Source organism: Amblyomma maculatum, chromosome 5 (genome assembly GCF_055883805.1).
Source record: "Amblyomma maculatum isolate TAMU_Amacu chromosome 5, ASM5588380v1, whole genome shotgun sequence".
In the NCBI taxonomy this organism is placed as follows: Eukaryota; Metazoa; Arthropoda; class Arachnida; order Ixodida; family Ixodidae; genus Amblyomma; species Amblyomma maculatum.
Window position 1 is genome coordinate 145,080,876 of NC_139348.1, and position 23,860 is coordinate 145,104,735.

A 23,860-nucleotide genomic window follows, 5' to 3' on the forward strand; every position below is an offset into this window, starting at 1 on the left:
TAGTTTGTAAAGACGAACGACAACAGCGAGTTGCTAGGACTGAATGTTCGTTCGAACGTTGTGACGGCGTTGTGGCCCGGCGTTCGATGTAGAGAAGAGTTTACACCACTAGAAGTCTTCTACACCCGAATGAGAATGTTCAACCGCGAGAGGCAAGGGGTGCTCATACGTGAAGTGATTCCCCTATGGCATAAATAAAACCGAAACCATAGAGTAAACTACTAGGTGCAAAAGCCATGTCTTTACCTTCAAGCCGAACCTAGGCGTAGCTATGCAGATTGCTGTGGTGTAACTCCAGGTTTAACCACAAGCTAAACCACAGCTAAATTTTGAAGGAAAAAGTGAATCAGTGGGGTAAAATATGAAGACATTTTTTTTTACATTTATTTATTTATTTATTCAGTGATTGTGTGGGCAATACATGGTACTGCCCGTGGGGCAGGACAAAAGGAGGTAATTAGTCTCCTGACGAGGTCCTGGCCCCACTGGGCGCAACAGCAGCGGGTACAAAGTACAGGCAATGCACATTCAACTACATATAACAATCTTCACCGTATATGAAACAAAAACACCGAGTTAAAAACTATCACCGCAGTACAAAATACGCATTCAGACACGTGCCAATAACAAAACATAAGGAAATGTAACAACAGTTATGAAACTCTGGAACAATGTAAAGGAATAGCACAATACATTTCGATTTCGCATCTACTTTAGTCATGTATTTGGTTTTCTATTGAAGTGAAAAGAGGTTTTATTCTCCGTTTGAAAGTTGGCAGACTTCTACTTGTTCTTGCGATATCAAGTATGTCTGGGTAATTATTACATAGTTTCATGATTTGATGATCAATTGTCTGTTTAGCATAATTAGTCCGAGGTTTATCTACAACAATGAAAGTCCTCCGCAGATTGTGACCAGTATCCCTATTTAGATAATGACTAGAAAATCTATTATAATCGCTCGACACTTCAGAAAATACGTACACAGATAATTTCTGCTTGTATATATCGTGGAAAGGTAGGATATTATGTGTTGCCATGAACGTTACGGTGTCTAAACTTTCCTTATATAATGCTCTAATGGCCCTCCGCTGCAGACGAAGTAAGTTTTCGTGTAAAGCGCTATGCAGCAGCAGAAGAAACAACAGAGACACTTTTTCGGAAATTGTGGATTCGTTTGAGCTAGGATTTAAATATCTTGCCGTTGAATGCTAGCATTTGTTTCAGCTAGGATTTAAATATATTGGCGTTGAATGCTAGCACTCACTACATCCGCCAAAAGTTCGCATGCCTCCAAAGAAAATATATTCTTAATCAACAAAAATATTATATAGAGAGCAAACCAGTGATCCAGAGGCATATGTTATAATTAAATACTGGCTCCTGAGATAGTCTCGGAAAGGCGAACGTCATCTCGCCTTAGTGTCGAAGGTAAACGAACTGCGGTCGGAACAATGTGTGTCCTCTACGAACTATGCACGCGGATCTAAGTACGGACTTAGACTGCAACTCCGCCGGAAAACTGTAATAGACTGTTCTTCTACAATCGTAAAGATACGACGCGCCGGTAAGCCGACCTACGTAATACTAAAAGCTAGGTTTCGCTTTAATATATGGTAGGTGACTTTTGTATCAAATTAAATTGTCGGTACCAGGTTTAAAACGTTGCTACACGTCTCTTTTTTCAGTGTAGCTGAACCAACAATGAATGTACAGGTGAAGACGCGAGCAAACGGAATATGCTATTCTCCTTCAAGTGCACTCGCGCCTTTCCTACTAACGCCTACGCGCCAACGCACCTTTCCTACTAAGAAAGTTATGAAAAAAACTTCAATATGGAGTAATAAGGGCCCGGTAACTCATCTGTTATATTTAAATTCATTGTTTCGCTTTCAATGCGGTGCAAGAACTGCAGCTGAAATAACAATACGCAAAGCATAGGCCGCCATTTAGTGTGAAAGCACTAGTTATACCAAGGTATGCTCATAATAAAATTCAAGTCGACGCAGCTCAAGTTCAGAACTGGTCGCAGATGTGCACTTTCACCTTAATTGCCAGTGCGACGAGCACAGTGCTGCCATCTCAGAAAAAAAGAAAAGAAACCTAAGATAATTATCTTTCCTTTTTGAGCTGTTAAAGACGCTGTACCATTTAAACCCGATTAAGAACGTTTTATTCATTAGCGTTTATACATCACGGAACGTAGGGGGGACCTTAATTTCTATTCCAGTTTCATTTCCCCCGTTCCTTGCGTAAACAGTCGGCGTAAATATTTAAAACGCGCGCCTTCAATGCAAGCGGCATGTGAAAAGTGTTCCACATTGTTCAGCACAAGTTTACGTTTTTTTAAACAGTGCAGAATACTTCTGTGCAGTTCTTAAAGTTGACAGCACGGCAGGGAGGACAATATTAAAGTCATAGAATACAACACAAATTCAAAACCTCAAATCTACCTGATCAACTTTCTGATCACCACCGGTAAAACGCACAATTAATTTGTGGAGTTGAAGGTTGGGACAATAAAGGCGAACCCAAAATTTTAAATTCCAGAATCTGCATCGCGGCTCGCGGCACTTAGCCTAAAAAAGAAAAGAGAGAATGCCTTTGAAAGCTCTTCGTGTTGGCTTTCTGATGTTACGTGCTGATAATATGGAACCGCTTGAATGAGCCACAGATGCAGTTTGAGTTCTTCATGACGTAGAGGACGCTTACGTGATTTCCGTGACGACACCATGCATAGACAGGCCATAATAAAAACATACGTGCTCTGCCCGCTGGGATGGCCGAGTTTTCTGTTTTTGACACAGCAAACACCTTGTACTGGTAGGCAGTTCTTATAAATGTCGTAACCTGGAGTACAGATATTCTTCCTGACTTTCAATGACCCATAATAAGCTGCTTTTCTGATACGTTGATTAAAAATGCCAAGCGGTCGGTCTAGCCAGGTAATACGAAGAGCGCTCATAAAGTTTGTATTATCAATATCATCTTTTAGGAAAAGGCGTGCATACGTAGTATCTCAATGAACGTACATCAGCCCTAGTTTTCGAGCAATACAAAATAGCCTGCAATATATCATCACGGAATACCGCTAAGGCATCAAACTAAACATAGCAGCACCCTTTGGGAAATTGGAAGCAGTCCCAGTGATTCACATTCTGCATTTAAAGGACCACCACTAAAATAAGATTCATACTGCGCTTATGGCGTTGTATAGAGACGATGATCAAGCGTATGAGAATGTCGTTAAATGATGCAGAAGATTTTAGGTCACTTAAACAATACTGAACGACCAAGAAGGGAGTGTCAACGTCTTTGGTGCTTTGCCAGACATTTAGATGAGAAAAGGGGCTCTGAGCTAGCGCTCCGTGAACCACGGTGTGAGTGCAGACGCAGTGTTCCCCATAACAACCTGCTGCACATGACGAAGGTTGCTGCGCAGATGCGAAAATCTTTTGCCTGCTTCATGTAAATGCATCATCCTCCATGCTCACCCGACCTTGCATGAAATAACTTCTTCCTCTTCCTTCACACGAAGAACATATGCTACGCTAGCACTCTTCCAGGACGACAATGTTTCATCTTGAACTTCCAGAATACGCATAACGAAGAGGTCTAGAACGATGGTCTGCGCCACCTCGTCCGTCAGTGGCAGAAGTGCGTGGTTTTGCGCGGAGAATATGTAGAAAAAGATTAAACTCCTGCCTGCCGAAGTTTCAATGGTTCAACTGCGTTTCTTGAAAACAGTAAGAACGTTAAACCGCCCCTCGCCAGGCGTCAAGCCCGGCGTCAAGCCCGGCGTCAAGCCCGGCGTCAAGCCCGGCGTCAAGCCCGGTGGCAAGCCCGGTGGCAAGCCCGGTGGCAAGCCCGGTGTCACTCTTAAACCATGCACATAGCGGAAACTCCGACTGGTGTAACCAGGGACCTAATTCACGACGCAATCTATATGTCTCACGATTACTATAAATATTAACATGACATCGTTATTGCCGTCATCGTGCAAAACGCACTGTTACCGGAACATATTATTTGGCAGCAGCCTACAGAATGCGCTGTCAGGCTAACATATGCAGTTACCATTAAAGGGCAACTCCGGTGTTTTTTTTTTTTCATCATTTTGTGTTTTTATTGAATTACATTCCTCGGCACGTCCTGACTCCAAAACGAAAAACCGCTTTTCAAAATTCTAATTAGAAGTATTTTTAAAAAAGAAAAAAACAGCAAATCGAAACCGAAATTGCTTTTACGGCCAGAAGCGGCGTCCCAGTCGACGAAATGGTGAAGTCACACTCAGTATTAGAAAAACACTCGTACGTGCGTTGGATGGTGAAAATAAAGTATGGAAATCATGAAGCACTGCATAAAATATCTGAGGTAGTTCAATATAAGCCTCGCAATTTCATAATCATGTGGGAAATGGAAATTAACGCCTGTATACTGTTTGTGACGTCAGAAACTCAGTGTTGCCCGCAGAAATACTATCAACTTAAGTCATGAAAACGGTATATTTTAAAGCCGTATTGCGCGTGAACGGATTATCGTACGGCGCCCAAATTTTTTTGAATGCGTCAGGACGGAGTGGAAAACCTATGGTAAAATTTTCACTACAATATTCGAATATCAAAAAACCACCGGAGTTGCCCTTTAAGGAGTGCCTATTCCTTCAAGCCGGTCTTGGTCATCCAAAGAAGTCGACAAATAGTGCACTTATAGTTTGCATTTCGTGAGCCTCGAATAACAAAGCGCACATACGCTGACAAGAGCAATTCACACGGGAAAGTTACAACGCATACAAATGATCACATAAAAATGAGCGGGGACATCAAATTACAACTATAGAATGTGCATCTCAAGAAGCCATAGCAACTTAGAAACGACAATTAACAACACAAGACTTTCGACCCTCTAGGCTAAAACCATCTTAAAGCTCCTCTTCGCACCTGAGCTCCTTTGGTTCGCATTTCCAGTCTCCCCAGATGTCCGACAATAGAAATCCCCGCGATTTCAGAAACGGACGTAGTGCACAGGGAGAAAGGTTTGAAAGTTTACTGACGGTAATGCGATGTGCAGAGCTTTGAGACATTTTACTTAGAAAAACCTCACCATTTGTCATGAGGTTTTCCACGTATCCACATAACAAAATCTAAACTGAAGTTAAAACAGCCTGAGACTTTTTTGAAGCCGGCTAAAATCTGTAACCGCTAATTAATGACTATATGCGGATAGCGCCACAGGGGATGTGCGAAGGCATCGCTATACTAAACTGTCCTGCAGCTATATGCGTCAAACAAAACGTACGTCACGCTGTACGTTATAAAAGCTTTCGCCCTGAGTGACAAAAAAACATTTTAACATTTCTTAACAATCGGTGCACAACATCAAAACAACTGAGATTCGAAATCTACCAAACTGCGGCCTCCGTGCTTCGTACAAAGGTTGAGCAAAGATCTATGCAAGGCGAGAAATAAAACAAAAGAATGAAAGTCAAAACAATGTTTTAATCAGAGCCAATCACCGCACGATCCAAAATTAAGAAGACACTGAGCACAAAGCAGCATGCAATTTTCGCTCCTTTTTCAGAGCAGCTTTCAAGCTGTTATTGCGTACGTTAATGCTTTGCAGGCAGTAAAAACCGTATTCATTGCTGATAAATTTTCATTTCAAAAATATTCCGGTCATTCCGTACAAACCTCTGACGTCCACACCGAAAAGGACTCCGTGATGACCGCCTTTAAATGTATGAAGCTGTAACTACACTCTTAATCTTGTTCCACATAGGTTCCAGTTATAAGTGGAACTTTCAAAAACGTTCCGCTTATTAAGTGGTACTTTTTTAAAAGTTCCACTTTATAAGCGGAATGTATGTGGAAAGAAATTAAGAGTGTAGCCTCCGGGATAAGCGGCTTGAAACTGCTTACACGCCCCGCAGTTTAGATGCGAAGTCGACCGACGACAGCGACATCTGTGTTTCGCTATTTTTGGTGTTTACTAGCTTTTAAAAGCTCTATTTTTGGTCGCAATGGTCTATGTGCGATTAAAACGAGGCAATGGATCGATTCAGGCAAATTTCAATGCATCTCATATGTTCATATGAATAGACTGAAACAGATACTACCTGTATAGTTTTCCGCCTGTGCATTCTGTGCCAATTGTACCCTACTGAAAAAATTGTATGAGGCAATAACCTCCCATTTTCTCACACAATCTCACTCAATTCACATAAGAAATCACATACAACCGCATATAATTGCATAAGGCCTCATAGATTCTTGTACATTATCATAAATTATGTACGATATTTTATGATAATGACGTGCACCGTACGGGTGCCTATTGCGATTACATGAAATTTTATGAGGTTATTGCCTTGTAGAACTTTTGGTTTTTCAGTAGAGTATTGAGTTCCATATGTTTTCCTGCTAGAAATTAAAAATAAATTAACAACAACAACAACAAAAAAAAAAACAGAAGGAAGGTAAGCCAGTGTGAGATCTTTTGCAACCTTCTCAGCACAGAGGTGCTCAATACAATTTCGCGCACCATGAACACAAACCGATCTTGAAAAAACATTGCCTAAGGATGCGAGATCAAAGTACACCGCTTCGATAATAAGACGCGCGTTCTCGGAAGCGGTCGATGTTTGGGCCGGTTGGATAACAACCGCGTTAAACAACTGCCGGCGCGGCAGTTTTCCATTGCAATGTGCTACGATGTCCAGTGCGCTTTTCCTGTAAAAAGTCCGCCACACAGAAGACATTTTACGCAGCGAAACTGAAGTTTTCTAACTACAACGCTACCTATCGGCTGCTTTTCCAATCAGTGCGTTATAACGTCGAGCAGAAAAAAAGCGCCGAAAACAGTCTCACTCGGTGTTGATTTGATGTTCTATTCGTAACAATTACTCCTATTCGGGGAATGTTACGAATACGGGTTGGAGAAAATGGAAGCTTTATTAGTTGCAGTACTTGCAAAGCAAAGTTTTGACAAAGTTTCGTTGTTTTAACAGGAGGGAAATATTCCACCAGAAGAAATAAACAATTTAAATTCTAACTGAGAGAATTTTCAAAAACGGCACAGAGCACCGCTGGGTTCTATTCGTGGCCGCAGTCTAGTATACATGCGTGCAAATACTCGAGTTTATACGTTGTGGTTTACGTAGCAACGGCGGAAGTGCGTCATGCCCTCCGTCAATGAAGTGAATTTTGTTGACAATTATTCGCACTCTATCTTCCTTTCACGATGTTCAACCTGCCATCGCCCCACGTCCTGTTCGTTGCAAAAACACAGCTGCGTAGACACGTTTCTTCTCGAAGGAACACGAACGTACACATCACTACGACAATCAAACAGTCGCCTGAAAGGCAGCAGCAATCAACAATAATATAAAGTGAAGTTTTTTGTTTTAATATTCTGCCTTGGAGAATTCAAACCGCTTAAAAACGCCGCCGGGGTGGCGCAGTGGTTACGGCACTCGACTACTGTTCCCAAGGATGCGGGATCAAATCCCGGCCTCGGCGGCCGCTTTTCGATGGAGGCGAAAAACAAGGCGCCCGTGTGCTGTGCGATGTCAGTGCACGTTAAATACCTCCGTTCACACCTGTTAGGCGTCACCAAGCCCGCTCTTCAAAGTGTCACACCCCTGAGGCCGAAGCTCTTACAAAGTGCCCGGAGACGCTGTCTGTCGCCTCTCGATTCTTACCAGTCTCGAACGCTGCGCGTTTATCAGCCCCTTAGGGGTACTCCCATCATATCGATTAGCCACATTACGATATGTGTGGTCGCGCCTCATCAGCGCACGTTAAAGATTCCAGGAGGTCGAAATTTCCGAAGCCCTCCACTACGGCGTCTCTCATAGCCTGAGTCGCTTTGGGACGTCAAACCCCACAAACCAAACCAAACCAAACCGCTTAAAACAACAATGTCAACAAACACACACTTGTTCATCGTTTTGTCGCCTGTGGACGCGATTAAATATGTTTTCTAACGTTTCGCTCCCTTCCCTATCAGTTTTTATTAACCCCTGCCAGGTGAAGGGCAGCAAACCACATTGATACCTGATTAACATCTCGGCCTTTTCCTTAAACTTCGTATTTTCATCCATTCTAGGCGCTTCTGCATGAGAGCGACGCCTATTTTAAGGTATGATGATCCAACTGCGTACATACCATTTACAGTGCAGCAGATATTCAGTTAAATGTAATCTGTGATAATTGTTTAACTACCGGCTGCCACAGGTCAATTGTAAAGCATGTGGTGATGTCTCGACGAAGGCGAAATGCGAAAGCCCTCATGTGTGAGAGCACGTTAAATAAATCCCAGGTGGTCGCAATCACTTCAAAGCCCTCCATGACGGCGCCCCCCTGCATATCCCTTGTGTCGTTTCGGGATCCAAAGAAAGCCGTAAGAAGTCAATGCAACGCGCAGAAAAATCCCGCTTTCCGGGCCATACAAAACCTAATAGGAAACTGAGTGGCTAGTTGGTTAGGTATTATGTTAAAACAGAGATAGAAACCCGAACAATGTGTGTTTGTCTTTTTATCTGTCCGTATTTCTAGCGCTGTTTTAATATAGTGATACGAGATTTATTGAAGTGCTCATGCCAAGTACTCAGTGGACTTTCTGCTGTGCTGACCCCGCGATCTGATTTGTCACTTCAGCCAGCAACAACTAGTACAGTGCTTAATAGAGGAAGTTACACACGAATACTAAGCTAGTATACATGTAGCGCCCTCTTCAGCCGAAGATGCGACACACTGAGAATGTTCGAAAGGAGATTGGCTCCTCCGCTGCGATGGCCTCCGAGTGTAAAATTAATATCAAGCTGTAAGCTAACACCAGGAGGTGTTCTGTGATCGAACGAGCTTGCAAGCTAGGGGAAATACATCCTTGGTGGACCAATGTAAGTCAGCAGATAGTAAAACTGTTTTTCATTCATGTTTGTATAATGACATCGCACAGCCCATCGATCGGTTCGGTACTGACTTCACAGCATGCTGCTATCCAGCACGACGGTTCAGTGGCCGATACGCTTCGGTAGTAGCGTCCGTATGCGTGGAATCGAATTCCAAACATGCCAGGAACATTTAGAAGGAGTCAAAACTAAAAAAATAAGGAAAGCAACTGTCAGCTGTGCGACGTATTCCAATGTACAGCTTTTGTCAATAGTTCACAGTTCGATGCGGTCTGCACCTAAGCAATGTCGCGTGCCTCTTACAATACAACAGCTAACTATCACTATCACTCGGATGCAAAAGCAAGTGTCGCTCTCATCCCTTCAAAGGTTAATACTTCAACAAATGAAAAAAACAAAAGCAAACAAAAAACGCCCCACTCCACAGGTTAGAAATAAACACACTAGGTTGACAGAAAGATAGATGGATTTATTGAAGGGAAAGTCAGAACGGTCGGCCTGAGGTGGCGCCTTCTGCTATTTGTGTTAAATGATTCCAGGAGTTCGAAATGAATCTGCAGTCGTGCATTAGGGTACACATGACTGCGGCGTAAAGGTTAGAGCTGTCAAACACTACTTGTTACAATAATAGCGTACTGCTGTACTAACTCTAATTATCAGCCTACACCGCAGCGCGTGGTCACGTGAGATCAGACAGGAGTTCGATTTAAACCTAGATTAATGACACGAAGAAACAAGTTCATTAAACAAAAACTATTGAAACAAACCTAGCACCACAATAGACCTTGAGTCTCTTTGACTTCGTGAAGGCACATTACATTGCGTTATGGTGTTTCTGCCGAGCGATTGAATGTTCAAACGTCTATATAATTCTCAGGTTAAGTAGAGAAATATGGGAGAGGCCTTCACCCTGCAATGGGTATAATCAGGATGATTATGATGATGATAATTCTCAGGTGCAGAATGCATCCGGCGACCCTGGCGGCCTACGTCATGCACGACATAAACCACGTGAACTACTGCGGCAACGTGCACGTAACGTCTCGCGTACGTTGCCTGACGCGCGAGGAATCGCGGCCGCCATCAAAACTTTGCGAGCGCTTTGCAGCAGAGTTTGACCAGTATTTTCCAAAATAGATATTTCTAATTGCAGAAATGGCTTTGGCGTATCTTTACCGGTGTTTGTCGACATCACAAAGCAGACGTACTTTGTTAGCTTGCGAGCTGGTTAACTCCTGTCTCGTAGTTATGTTTGAGCTACTGTGCATTTCGTACACGGGCGCTATGCCTGTTTTCTGTCCTTTCATCTCGGGAGGTACACATGGTAAGGTGGATGAGGCGGAGCAGTCCCTTTCTCCTTCAAATCTTTCTGGAAAGTGAAAGGATGCCCGAGTGCTGTCCCGCTGGCGAGAAGATTATCGAAAAGGAATGTGCTCTTGTGAATTAGGTCATTTAAAGTTTTATTTAATCGTAACACCAAACTATTGTCACCTCAGAAAATAAAGCTATACAATAAGTGGAAGACATAATGCCTCCCACAAATTTTTAGTCTGTAAGCCAACACACACACACACACACACACACACACACACACACACACACACACACACACACACACACACACACACACACACACACACACACACACACACACACACACACACACACACACACACACACACACACACACACACACACACACACACACACACACACACACACACACACACACACACACACACACACACACACACACACACACACACACACACACACACACACACACACACACACACACACAAAATCCTTGCACCAAGGCACTGAAGACACTTCTGACGCATCTCTCAAATTAAAGATACAATAACAGGAGGCGCCGAAGAAAACAACGCCGCAGTTTTGCAAGGCGCTCCTCTCTAGACCTTCGTGTAATTCGAAGAAACTGAATCGTTAGGAACAAACTGAGAACCAACTGTTCACAAATAGAACACAACGCTCTATCAATTATCCAGTTTTGTATCGAAAAATACGTAGTTCGAAAGAGTTTTGCGGGGATTATTAAGAAAGAAATGGAGCGCATGCTTGAGTTCTTCTGTTAGGGGCGTTTCCTTTATTCAGAAGCTTTCGGTAGACGCAAAGAAAAACAACAGACGTGCACAAACGGCGAGATGGTACTCGCCCTCATAGATCCACGTTTCGCATCAGAGCGGATTCATTACTACCGTCTACTCGTACACTGACCAGTGTTCATATCTTCGCAGCCTCAAAATGTTGGACACACATGCACATGCAGATTTTTTTTTTTTTAGCATTACTTCCACTGCCGTAATTCGTGAAGCTAATCTGACATCGGGATTGGACTTAATGTGCGGCGCGAGCAGCCGGCGCAGCCCCTCCTTCTTCTTGACCTTTTCGCTTCTTATTCTTAATCTGCTTCGGTTCTTCTTCGACGTCGCACAAGCGGATGCTACGGCTTCTCCTTCACACATCTACCAAACTTTATTCGGGCCGGTGCATATATCTTCAGAAAAACATTCGAGGACACTTTGGCGACGAAAGTGATGAAAGGCGAAAGCCTGAGTGTTGCATTCTGCTACGCGACTGTTGCGCTTGTAGCTATGAATTCTGCTACGAGTAAAGCGAGCGACGAAATCGCGCTCCTTGTATCTTGGCAGCTGTTCTACGTTTACTGCTGTGTGGTTAATTTTACTGGGTGCACGGCATTAATTAGGAATTACGCAATTGTCATTGATTAATACTTATTATTTGATCAAAATAACTAGCCATTAGTGGCGAAGTATTATTTAGAAATTAGCCATTAGTAATTAGGAACTAATAGTTTAATTATTATTAATTAGCCATTAATTAATAACCAATCATTGATTGCCATATGGCCATATATGGCACGCATTCGCGCATACTGCGGTGTTGCTCTGTGATTGGCTGACACCTCCATGACGTCATTTCGTCTTGACCAATCAGAGCCGCCGCAAAAGCGTCGCACTTTTGCTGACGACAACAATGAGGCAATAAAGGCTTTCTTATTAAAATATACAACGTTGCTTGACACAGCTTTCCAGTCCCCTGTCTACCCTTTCCCTCCAACGCCACCCATCTGGCTCGTCTCCTGTGGCTTCCCCCTTCAAAATGCCCTCTCTACACCTTCGTGTCGTCTAGACCCGTCTGTGGTGTCCTTATGGTTCGCAGATTGCCATGGAGGAGTAGATTTGGCTGAATCGAACCCCAGACCTTTTTTTTTTACTCGACTGCGTGCGATGTAAAAAGGCCTATAGATCGCTGGCGCTACAAAAAACGACGTTTGATGCGCAACGCTCTAAAATTGAGTACAGGAACGCTACGACATCTTCCCGCGTCACTTCGCAAACGTCGGGAAAAGGAGGTTGGGCCTCTGAAGGTACTGCCGCGAAATTTTGTACCAATTAACGCCGACCTAATTTTCTATAGGCACTTATGACGTGTACATGCATCCTCTGAACCTAGATATATTAATGTAATGACCCTTTACTAAGACCATCCGAACTAGTCTAATTGTGAATACGGGAGAGGACGTTGTCCAAAGTGGAGGTAGTTATTCCGACTAATGATGCTTGACAATGGCTATAACCACAAAAGTCCAACAAATCTTCACTAAAAATTTAGAAACTAGTTAATTGATCGCTCTGAAAGGGTGGATTCATTTACGCGCTACACGTACGCTTCGATGATAACTGCACGGCTTAGGCCGCAAACAAGTAAATTTTCCGCATCGCTGTTCCAACCACTACATGTGGTTAAAGTCTTGAGGTTCATTACAACGGAAGTCAAGGCAGGGAGTGAGGAATACGCGCAGAGACGACCGAATAGCAATTGCCCCAGGCAGCACAAAACCTTGGACCCAATATTGGTAGTTTTGGCAACGGGACGGACAGTTCCAAAACTGCCAATATTGGGCTCAAAGTTCGTGCTGCTGCCTACTGGATGTCCAAAGCACCGTCCATTCAAGAACCTAGCTTTTGAGATTCACACACAGAAAAAACAAAGCAGAACTTAGAAACAGGCCTCTAAATACACAGGCTTATAGACACCTGCTGCACTCTAGCGTCAGCCAACGTCAGTACGCAACCCACTCTAGGCAGCTTCGTTGGCACAGCCGTTTGTCTGCCACCGTTGCTTAAAAACGCCGACGCCAGCAGGCGACTAAGAAGGCTAAAGGGCGGTAAACTAGGCCGAGCCCAACTTAACCCGCTTCACGAGAAAGGAATCCGCCTGCCCCGAGCGTCGTACGGGATTCTGAAGAGGTATTTGCGGGCTGCCGGATTTTTTTTTTCTCCGCCGCTTTATTTCGTTCCACTGCACTCCCTTTAAGGCGCCAAGTAAATAAATAAATAAATAAAAAACAACAAGGCGCGGTCTTAAAACGCCCGCTCTCTTTATGCGGGCACCGAGCTCCTTCCGACAACGCTTTTCGTGGCGCGTAGGCGGGAAGGGGGCTTGCTTGGTTCGGAGAAACGTGTAATTTTCGTCGAGCTCACGTTCGGTGGGCTCATCCCTTATCGTTTAGCGGAGGGCCTAGAAGCGTTCAGGAAATAAATTTACTGTGCGCTTGGCGCAGCCGCACGAGGAAGCAGCTCGAGGATTACTTAACCGGGCATTTCACCATTTTTTAAGCTAATGTCGTTAAAAAAAAAAAAAAAAAAAAACGAACGAAAGTAGTACCGAGAAAATTTGCGCTTCTAAAATTTGTTGCCAAAAACATTTACGCCAGACGAGCTGTAGTTTGTTACATTTGTCTCCCTGTGAGTGAGTGTGTGGGTTGTGAGTAAATGAGTGTTGTGAAAATTTGAGAGTGCACGATTCAATATTTACGGCTGGAAAAGCTGTCGGCGTTCTTTGGAAATGGAGTATCTAATGATAGCGGACTTTTCGCTTCACTCATAACTTTTTCCATGATTTTACACGCTACACAAATAAGCAATTTACCAGAGTGAATATGATGGAGAACACCAAGGGACGAATTCCTCGATCACGTTGAATACATTGTACAGTTTAAACTTGCAGTGTAGATATACCTAAAAGAACGGGCGTACTAATTATAAAACCCTTCGGAGCAAATTTCTCGAAGGATCGTCAAAACGTTACCTGAAAGAAACGCAGAAAGCAAGCTTTGAAACGCCAACATTCCAGGCGGAACAAACTCAAATTTCATTCAGAGGCCTACTACGTCAAGTCATTAAATAATTTATTTTTTCAAAATAGTTAATGATTAGGCGAAACGTGCCAACGCGCTTTGCCCGCTAAAAGGTGACCAGGAACTGTACTATAATTTTTAAACTGAGAGTACCAATGTGTCAGAAGCACAGAAAGCACGATTGTCTGTATACGTGGCATTACAGTCAGCCCAAAACACAATTTAACCTACACCTATATTGATGGGTCTCCTTGGCCGAATCCGGTTTCGGTTACGGGGGTTTCTACATGTACAGATGGTTTTGGATTTATAGGGCTTAACGTCATAAAGCGGCCATAAAAGTTGTAGTGGAAGACTCAGGAAATTTCGGCCACGTGGAGTTCTTAACACGCATAGACAACGCACAGAACACGGGCTCCTTGCTTTGCGCCTAAATCGAAAAACAGCCGCTGTGGTTGAATTCGAACCCGCGTCCTTGCGTTCGGCAGTCCAGCACATTAACGGAGCGGCGGGTGAGCAAAGAAAGAAAGTATAGAAAAGTAGAGCAGACGTGTTAGCTCAGAATATTCTCTTTCGCAAGGTGTGAGTGAAGAGGATCCCGAGACTATCATGTTAATAAATGACATTCGTAATTAGTGTTGGAGCAATAACAAAGCTAACGCTGCGACAAAATCAGATACCGCCTGTTTCAAGGATGATGTGCCAGAAGAAGTCCTTGAAACAGGCGGTATCTGATTTTGGCGCAACATTAGGACGCAGATAACACGTCGTAACTCTTCAAGAAAGAAAAATTGAGAAAACACAAAAAGAATAATAAGAAAGTTTGTTTGGTAAGCGTATGGAATTTAACATCCCAAAGCGACTCGGATTATGAGAGACGCCGTAGTGGAGGGCTCCGGAAATTTAGACCACCTGAGGCTCTGTAGTGTGCACTGACATCGCACAGCACGCAACCGCCTTGCTTTCTGCCTCCATCGAAAAGCGCCCGCCACGGCTGGGATTTGGCCCCACATCTTTAGGCACAGCCGTCGAGCTGGCTAACCCCTATGCCACCGCGGCAGGTTAAATTAGAAAGGTGGAAGGATGCAAGGAAGGGATGAAGGGAAGATGGAAGAGAAAAAAAAAAGAAGAGAAGAAAAGGTTAGAAAATAAAGAATGGACGAAGGAAAGAGAGAAAGAAGAAAACAAAAAGGAGAAAGAAATAGCAATGAATTAGAGGGAAATAAATAAAAGAAAACGCATTGATTGATTGACTGATTTATAGGAAGGGAAAGGCGCGGTAACTGTCTTATTTGTTTTCTGTGGACACCTCAACCGCGCCGTAAGGGAAGGAAGGAAGGTGGGAGTGAAAGTGGAAAAAGAGAAAGTGGAGCCGTAGTGGAGGGCTAAGGAGTAATGTCGACCACCTGGGGATCTTTACCGTGCGCTGACATCGCACAGCACACGGACGCCTCTTCGTTTCTCCTCCATCAAAACGCAGCCGCCGAGGTCGGGTTCGAACCCTGGTACTCCGGCACAGTAGTCGGGCGTCTTACCACTTCACCACCTCAAGGAAAGCAAGGAGGCATTATATGAAGAAGGAAGGAAAAGAAATTCAGCTTTCATGAACATAATTGTAATTGTGAGGCGATGTGCATATTGAAATATAATGCTGTCAACATGTTGATAGGAATGACCTGAACCTCCGATGAGTAGAAAAATGACGCCTTTAGTTTTTGCTGCGCTCTAACCGAATAGTTAAAAAATTTGTCGACGATTACATAACTTCCTAATGCGGAATTCGAGCGCTGCTCATCAGCTGTTTCGCCTTTTTCGGTAGATTAAAGCAAAGATTTCGAGAAAGACATGTTTGTGTAATTACAGACAACTATTTTATTTTTCACGCATATTCCTTCAAGAAATACTCTACTAACAGTTCTTGACTGTAAAAACAGCCCTCGTCCACCACCGAAGCAGTGGTGGGTGCAATGATGGCATACAACAAACAAAAATCAGTGGAAGGCTAGCCCCCGCCACAAGCGGCGTTGACCTACCTGTCCAGCCACATCAGGGCCAAGTTCAACTACCCTTCACCACCTCTGCCCACCACCGAAGCAGTGGCGAGTGCAATGACGGCCTAAAAGAAATAAAATTCGCACAGACAGACAGACAGACGGACGGACGGACGGACGGACGGACAGACAGACAGATGATAGACAGACAGACAGATGATAGACAGATAGACAGACAGACATGACAGACAGACACAGACAGACAGACAGACAGACAGACAGACAGACAGACAGACAGACAGACAGACAGACAGACAGACGGACGGACAGACAGACAGACAGACAGACAGACAGACAGACAGACAGACAGACAGACAGACAGACAGACAGACAGACGGACGGACGGACGGACGGACGGACAGACAGACAGACAGACAGACAGACAGACAGACGGACGGACGGACGGACGGACGGACGGACGGACGGACGGACGGACAGACAGACAGACAGACAGACAGACAGACAGACAGACAGACAGACAGACAGATAGACAGACAGATAGACAGATAGATAGATAGATAGATAGATAGATAGATAGATAGATAGATAGATAGATAGATAGATAGATAGAGATAGATAGATAGATAGATAGATAGATAGATAGATAGATAGATAGATAGATAGATAGATAGATAGATAGATAGATAGATAGATAGATAGATAGATAGATAGATAGATAGATAGATAGATAGATAGATAGATAGATAGATAGATAGATAGATAGATAGATAGATAGATAGATAGATAGATAGATAGATAGATAGATAGATAGATAGATAGATAGATAGATAGATAGATAGATAGATAGATTAGATAGATAGATAGAAAAACATTATGCAAGAACACCGTGTCATAAGTGATCGGAAAGTGAACACATTTTCAATAACTGCATGGAAGAGAGAAGGAGACGACGATGAATGAAAAGGAGCAGCACTCTTTCACAGAAGCTGTAGTTGCTACACACCCCACAATCGCCGTCAGCGTCGTTACCGTAACTGGATTTGCGGTAAAGGCCACGGCTGGAGAGACCGCGCTCCATTGAAAGTGCTCTGGGGCCCACATAGTGTATACTTAGATGCCGCGCTGCATCATTCCAGCGTTTTCCTTCCCTTGGACCCACTTTTCTGCCTGGGGCATGCCAGAGGCTGTGTTCAATTCACGCTGTGACGGCGGCAAAAAGCAGCTGGCGTAAGCGCAGGCGTCTGGCGTAATAGGCCGCGTTGCGGCGCGCTATAGAAAGTAAGCACGGGCTGCCTGTCGCTTCGCCTGTCTCTAAACCACCGTCCAGAACGGCGAAGAGAGCGCTCAAAGGGCAGATGAAAAAGATGCAGAGCGGGTAAACGGAGGCGCGTGGACGATAAGCTAGAGGTGCGAAATTTCTATTATTTTTCTTTCACCTTTCCTTCTTTAGTTCCACTTCGGTTTTTGCTCTTTATGTCCTCCAAGGTACTCCCGCTCCCCAAAGTAGGGTTGAGAACTTGTCGGGTGCCAATATTCAGCAGCTCCGTCTGGAAGCTTTGTCCCGGAAATAAAGGCAACCGAAGAGTTTGGTTTCTGCGCGAATACGCGATTGTGAATGGATTGGTGGATTTTGCCTACGGGGTTGCTCAGCATCTTTCGGAAGGTGCTGGAACAGGGTACTAGCATGAAGATGTCATCCGCAGTGACACATTTGGAACTGCTGTTACAAGGCAGGGGAGCGAGGTATGGGGGAAAGAGGCAAAGCTGACCGAATTACTACGTTATGCACATGTAATATAGCGTGAGCTTGCATCCAGATTTATGGTTTAATGTCAGCAAGTGAATAATGAATTACGTTAAAAAAGAAAGCCCACTGTGTACTTTTCAATTCTGCTGACGCATAACTTTTTGCACACATGCATCGAGAGTATACTCACAAATGTGCAAGAACAGCAGCGGTATAAGGAATATTTCCGTGCAGTATTATTACGTTAACTACAACGCTCGACTACATCTTTTAGGCGCTTGTTCGTGCGTTGTGACCCGTCGTCTTTGGCATAACCAGTCACCTGCCAGCCGTGGCAATCAGTAGCAGAGCGAAGCGCCACCACAGCTAGCAGGTGGCGGAATAGAAGGGGTAACTATTTCCTCCCCGCATTTACGGGAGTGAGAACAGAATGTCTAGGGAAGATCTAGGGAGCACCGCGTGTACACATCTGTGAAGGCTGTGGGGGTTAATGAAGCAAGCGGAGACAGGCCCAATGTTAAGGCGCACAAGCGACACGTGACTACTAAGTCCGGAGCAACACACGCTTGTCCCCCGGTGACGGCAGCAACTGTGATACGGGCCACTCATTGGCTGCAGGTGGTCGATCGTTCGCCGTTTCATTGGCTAAGCGGCGAGACATGGCGTCGTCAATTTCTCTTTCACGCTACACGTTTGCGGATGGAGAGACAGAGAGAGAGATAGCGGCCTCGGACAGACATCAGCGAAGTCCATGATGCGTATTTGCTACGTATAGAAAAAAAAAGAGGGGGGTGGGAGGGGCACACAATTCGTCAATCGGAGTGATGGACGCAAAGTGACGCGATAGGGCCCAGCGTTGATTGGTCGACTGAGTGTCTATGAAGTAATGATACTACATGATGACGTGAGCAAGTTTGCAGGTGCATAGGCAGTTGGCAGGTTTTAGTGGTCACATAGCATGACCCACCGCGGCGGTGGCCGCATAGACGCTGAAAGTTGACAGTTGCGCCCGGTAATATGCGGACGTTTTTAGACAAGCTTGTTTCTTTTTCTAGTTGCCTAGATGAGTATTCATCTAGGCAATGTCTGAAGTGCACAAAAGACCGAGACGTGAGTTACACTGAGACAAAGTGCTTGGTACTCTGTGTCTCTCCAATCCGTGACCTTTTTGCTTTTCAGGCTTTGCAAACCTAGGTTCTAGACAGCTCTACGCATTGGGAATTAACCGAGCCAGAAAAAACACCGCATGTGTCTACCTTAGTGAGGATATCCCAAGAAACAATGAGGACGACCACGCCGGTACGCTGCTGCAGTGAGGGCCTGAGCGCCGAACACCAATGACGAAGGAGGGCAACCGACGTGCGGAAATCAGACTTTAATCCTACCGCATTCTCAAAAGCCGTAATGTAATCGATTAACCATAGGCATGTAGGTCGCGATGTAGGCAAGCCATCTATACTTGCCAATTAGGTTCAGTGCTAAAACTTCATCTCACGCAGGTCCATACACCCTTCTTCGTGGTCTCTGTTTCTCTTTCGCCTTTAGTATCGATTTCAGCGTGCTACGAAGTGGAATGATTCTAAGTGCCGAGGAAATATTGCGGCCTATAACTTGCACAGTCAGCTGCATGGTTTCTCGTAATGTCTCCGTCATAAAACGTGATCAGGTACATACCTTGCAAGGCGTGACCTATATTCAGTCGCTCCTGTCCAGGTACCCGATCTGACCGCAGGCTACTAGACCTGAAACAAAAGGAATTGAAGTATTAGCACAACCTCAAACAGTGATAGCCAGAAAATAATACGACATAGCGGACGAATGACAACCTCGAATTAATATGCATACACTGAAAGAAAAAAAAACACTGCAAGGACCCTCAAACTCCGCCTTCTCCCGTGTTCGGGATACCCTTGCAGACCTCCGTTCACGCAGATGCAGTTGGCTGCGAGTGCATCACTTTTATTTTTGCCTATATTACCCGACATGTAAGCTTGAGCAGACAGTTATAAGCTATGACATTATGGGAAAGATCACTTGAGAGACAAATTCTCACTTCGGTCAAACTTTATGAATGTTCCAGCGTAACCTAGATGGCCAGGCTCCAACTCGGGATCTAAGAGGCTGTGTTGACAGCGCATGCCATCTCGCCCGGTCTTGTGACGTGACACAACATTACGACCAGTAAGTGCACGGTCACGTCACATGCCAGAGGCATGACCGTGATTTTTAGCTGACAATATAAACTCCGACATCAACAATGCCTACAACGCCAGATTTTGTGGAGGACAGTGCCTTTAATATTTGAGAGATTTAGTTTACCGTAATCCGCGATCCGTCACCGTGACCCTTTAACGCGCGTGGGCGGGGGGCACAAGCTGATTGGTTTCGTCGCGACAAGTCTATGTGCCGACATTTAGTATGTGGCGCCACCTATCGGCGTCAAGGGGATCTGGGCATGCGCAGTGGAACGTGCGGTGTCGGATCACGGTAGCGGATTGCAGATCACGGTAAACTAGAGCTTTCTACTATGTATTTAAAACAGCATCACCGCATGATCTTCTTAGGTTATCTCTCGTAATCAGTCGGCTACTGGAATAATCTGACGGCATTTCAAAGTTACTGCTTTAGCTTTGACCGGGCGAGACAATCAACAAACTTTTTGCTGCTGCGTTGGACACTTACTCTTCAATAAAATAAAATATTGGTCGATGTTAGATCGAGCACCAAATTTCCAGCAACGGTCTTATATACCTTTCAGATTTACATAAAGAATAAACAGCATTATGAAATTTTAGGTCGAGCAGGTAAGCCTGAAGTGATCACACGTAAATCGGGTGGCACCTGCCCTGCGAATATTTGTGACGAAAGTTACACTCGCTCAAGGTTAGGCAATGGCAAGTACAAAAAAAAGACTCAAAGCGCCACGAAGATTAAGAGAGCAGGAGAGAGCTCAGTGAGCTTTCAGCACTCGCGTAAAAAAGGTCAACGATGAGAAATCAGTTTTTCACGTCTCCTCTACTGGTTCGAACTTACAAAAAAGTAATAATAAACGCGGGAAGCCATGACGTACGGCGGCAACCGTAGTGAAAATCACGAGATTCCACTGGACGAATCCAGACGAATGAGACAGTGTCATAAATTTTCTACAAGGGTTTCATAGTTATCGTACGTCTCTTAACGTGACGGGTAAAGACATTTTTATTCCCATTTCACAAAAGATCGTCCGAAGAAGCGCGTATGTTTTCTGTTGAGGACATATTTACGACCTGCGAGCGGCAAGCGCTGCGAGGTTGAAGAGCAAATTGAATAAACATCTGCCTGGCTCTAACATCTGCCTGGCTCTAAGTAAAGGCTGACTCTTCTCCAGGCCTCTACCAAGGAAAGAGCGCAAAAGGAAGACTTATTACAACCACTTACCGCTGCTTCAATCTATGTCCTGCCAAGGTGCTACCCTTGGCTGAAATTTGTTCAAGAGCAATTACGGGAAGCTTTATAAGGCGACAGGAACAGGCAGGCAGGCAGGCAGGCCAGAAGGCAATTACGAGTTAAACGAATGTTTAAAAAAAAAAAGAAAAAAAAAAGAGTCCGTGTCGATCTGGAGGCTCCCACTCGACTGCTCGCAAATGGGATGAAGAAAACGCAGATTTCCATACAACTCTGCAACGCATCGAGAGAGAAATAAATTTTATTCAAGACCGTTACTTCCGGAATGCATCCACTTTCTCTAGTCAGCCCCGCACATTGCGTCTTTGTCTCTGTCAGTACCTTTTTCTTTCTGAAATTCCTCGTCACTTGCAAAGATTTAGCACGACCGAATTTGAATCTCGGAACATGAAATCCGATCACATTTTACGTCTTTGGAGCATCGTAAGTGCTGCGACTCGGCAGCAATAAAGGGATTTCGAGCGCAGCTATCAAGCACCATGTATGGCATTGGAAACAATAAAATGTCCTTTTATTTTCGGCAATGCCCGTGCCGCTAACGGAAATTAACACTATTTAGACACACCGTACGAATACGCCACTGCTTGATATTTCAGATATATAGCATCCCCGAGTTTGTGTATTTTTCGCGAGCAAAGATGGAGGGTAGAAGTTTTCTTTAAAGCTAAAGATTCCGGATTGGAAACTCTTTCATATCTGCTTTGCATATAGACGGGAATTTTAGAGAGCAACGTCCTATCTGAAGAAAGCAGTTGCAAAATCATGATCCTTCTTTCAACACTGAAGTAAACGCATTCCATCGTACCGAGGGAACACCGAGGGTATTGACATAGAGAACAAGGCAGATGTCGTTTAGACTGACTAGAAGTGAGGGTCAATACCCTTCCCCCTCTTTCTCCCGAAAGAAAAACACGCGCGTTTATCAAAACCTACTGGAATGAGTTGCATTTTTCTTGAGGCTATCAACAAACCTTGTTGGCTTGGACTCGAGCTTAACTCGTTTCAGTTTTTTTTTTACTTTGTAGTGTGAAATAACTGAGCTTTAAACTAACCGAATATTTGCAAAAGGAAACTGCGAACACAAAATATACACCATAGACACGCAGAATAGGCACAGATGTTCAACACGTTGTGTGCTTTCCCGTAGATAAAATACGCTAGCAAGTCTTGCTTAAATTTCGCGAAGTTAGTTAAAAAGCAAAGGGTGCCTTCAGTGCAGAAACTAGTAATTATTACTTGAAAATTATTCGCCTTTACTCAAGCAATCAAATATATCATGTTGTAAATAACATCGAAGATCATGGGTTTCATCATTAATGTGCAGTAAACAACTGCTTATGCTAATTGCAGAACCAGATCAGTTTTTTTGTTTATACTCAGTGCCATAATTATTTAATCTTTTGTTTTCTTTTCAATACAACAAAATTCTTCCATAATGTCAGCTGAGGTCAACTTTCGAAATGGTTCGTGACGGCAATGCTGAAATATTTTTCTTTTGGGCATCTATGAAAATGTTTTTCTAAGCCAACTGTTTTTGTCAAGAATTCCCCCGTTATACCTTCAGGCAACAAACACCGCTACTAAAAAAATCATCGTGCTCGGGAGGACCTGCTGACCAGCTTTTAGTACATTTTAAAATGTTACCCTATTGAAAAAACCCTGAGTCACAATAACCTCAAACAAATTTCTCACGCTAAACTCATACTAAACTCGTACAAATCGTATATCATCTCATACAAATATCATTCAACTTATGAAAAATATATGAGATTGTATTAGATTTGTGTGAGCCTACTATCAGAAATATATGAGATCGTATGAGATCGTATGAGACTTGAGTGAGTTTAGTATGAGGAATCTGTATGAGGTTATTGTGACTCATACGGTTTTTTCGTAGGGAAACACTTGCAGGAACAAAGACATCAGAAAGAAGCGTTCTTCCACGGCATGACTCTATCTGCGAGGTGAAAATAACGACGACCAACCCGACTCACTTCAGTGGGACTATTTAATGTTCCACTAAACACGTCGTTTCGTCACAGTCCTTGACAGCTTGCTCTCTATGCGCTACAGCAGGCCCAGAAACCTGAATCAGTTTACGTAAGCACGCCTTCAACTTTTATTCTATCTCATTCACCACGAGACCTATGTGGAGTGAAAAAAGCGGATCTTATTCCGCACATTTAGGATGACATTTTCTTCAGCCTGGAAATAAATTTATAGTCGAAAGCGATTCAGGGACGTTAAGTTGAGGCTTGCCCTATTTCTTAATTCAGCTTCGCTAAGCGCCTGGTTTATTTTGTATACCGCACCATAATTTCCATTGAAGAGCTGCAATCGAGACGTGGCTGTAGACATGGCAATGGAAATTAATGCAATGGAAATGCAACTGATTAAGGTGGTGGATTTCAAGAGAAGAAAAAGAAACAAATCGAGCGTGACCTTTCACCTTAGGTCACATTTCAGCATAATCGCTGTGCTTCCAGCAATGACTTGATGACGTAACAGCGCATTTACTCCGAACTCTTCGCCTTTGCCGGTACGGAATTCCCTCTGGTCTG

At 44.0% G+C, this 23,860-nt stretch overlaps 1 protein-coding gene and 1 long non-coding RNA gene across 3 annotated transcripts in view; one reads left to right on the plus strand and one right to left on the minus strand.

Moving 5' to 3' along the window:
• Nucleotides 1–23,860, minus strand: part of LOC146189850 (uncharacterized) — a 387,936-nt gene that overhangs the window by 129,393 nt on the left and 234,683 nt on the right. Inside the window, exon 4 of the mRNA XM_084604618.1 lies at nucleotides 19,530–19,597. The gene's annotated coding sequence lies outside the window, so the exon portion shown is untranslated. The remainder of the gene's footprint in view (nucleotides 1–19,529; nucleotides 19,598–23,860) is intronic.
• Nucleotides 1,422–23,860, plus strand: part of LOC146189851 (uncharacterized) — a 42,666-nt gene continuing 20,227 nt past the window's right edge. Inside the window, exon 1 of one of the 2 annotated variants that reach the window (XR_014707692.1) lies at nucleotides 1,422–1,567. This is a non-coding gene — a long non-coding RNA (uncharacterized LOC146189851). The remainder of the gene's footprint in view (nucleotides 1,568–23,860) is intronic. The other variant, XR_014707691.1, reaches the window with a different exon arrangement.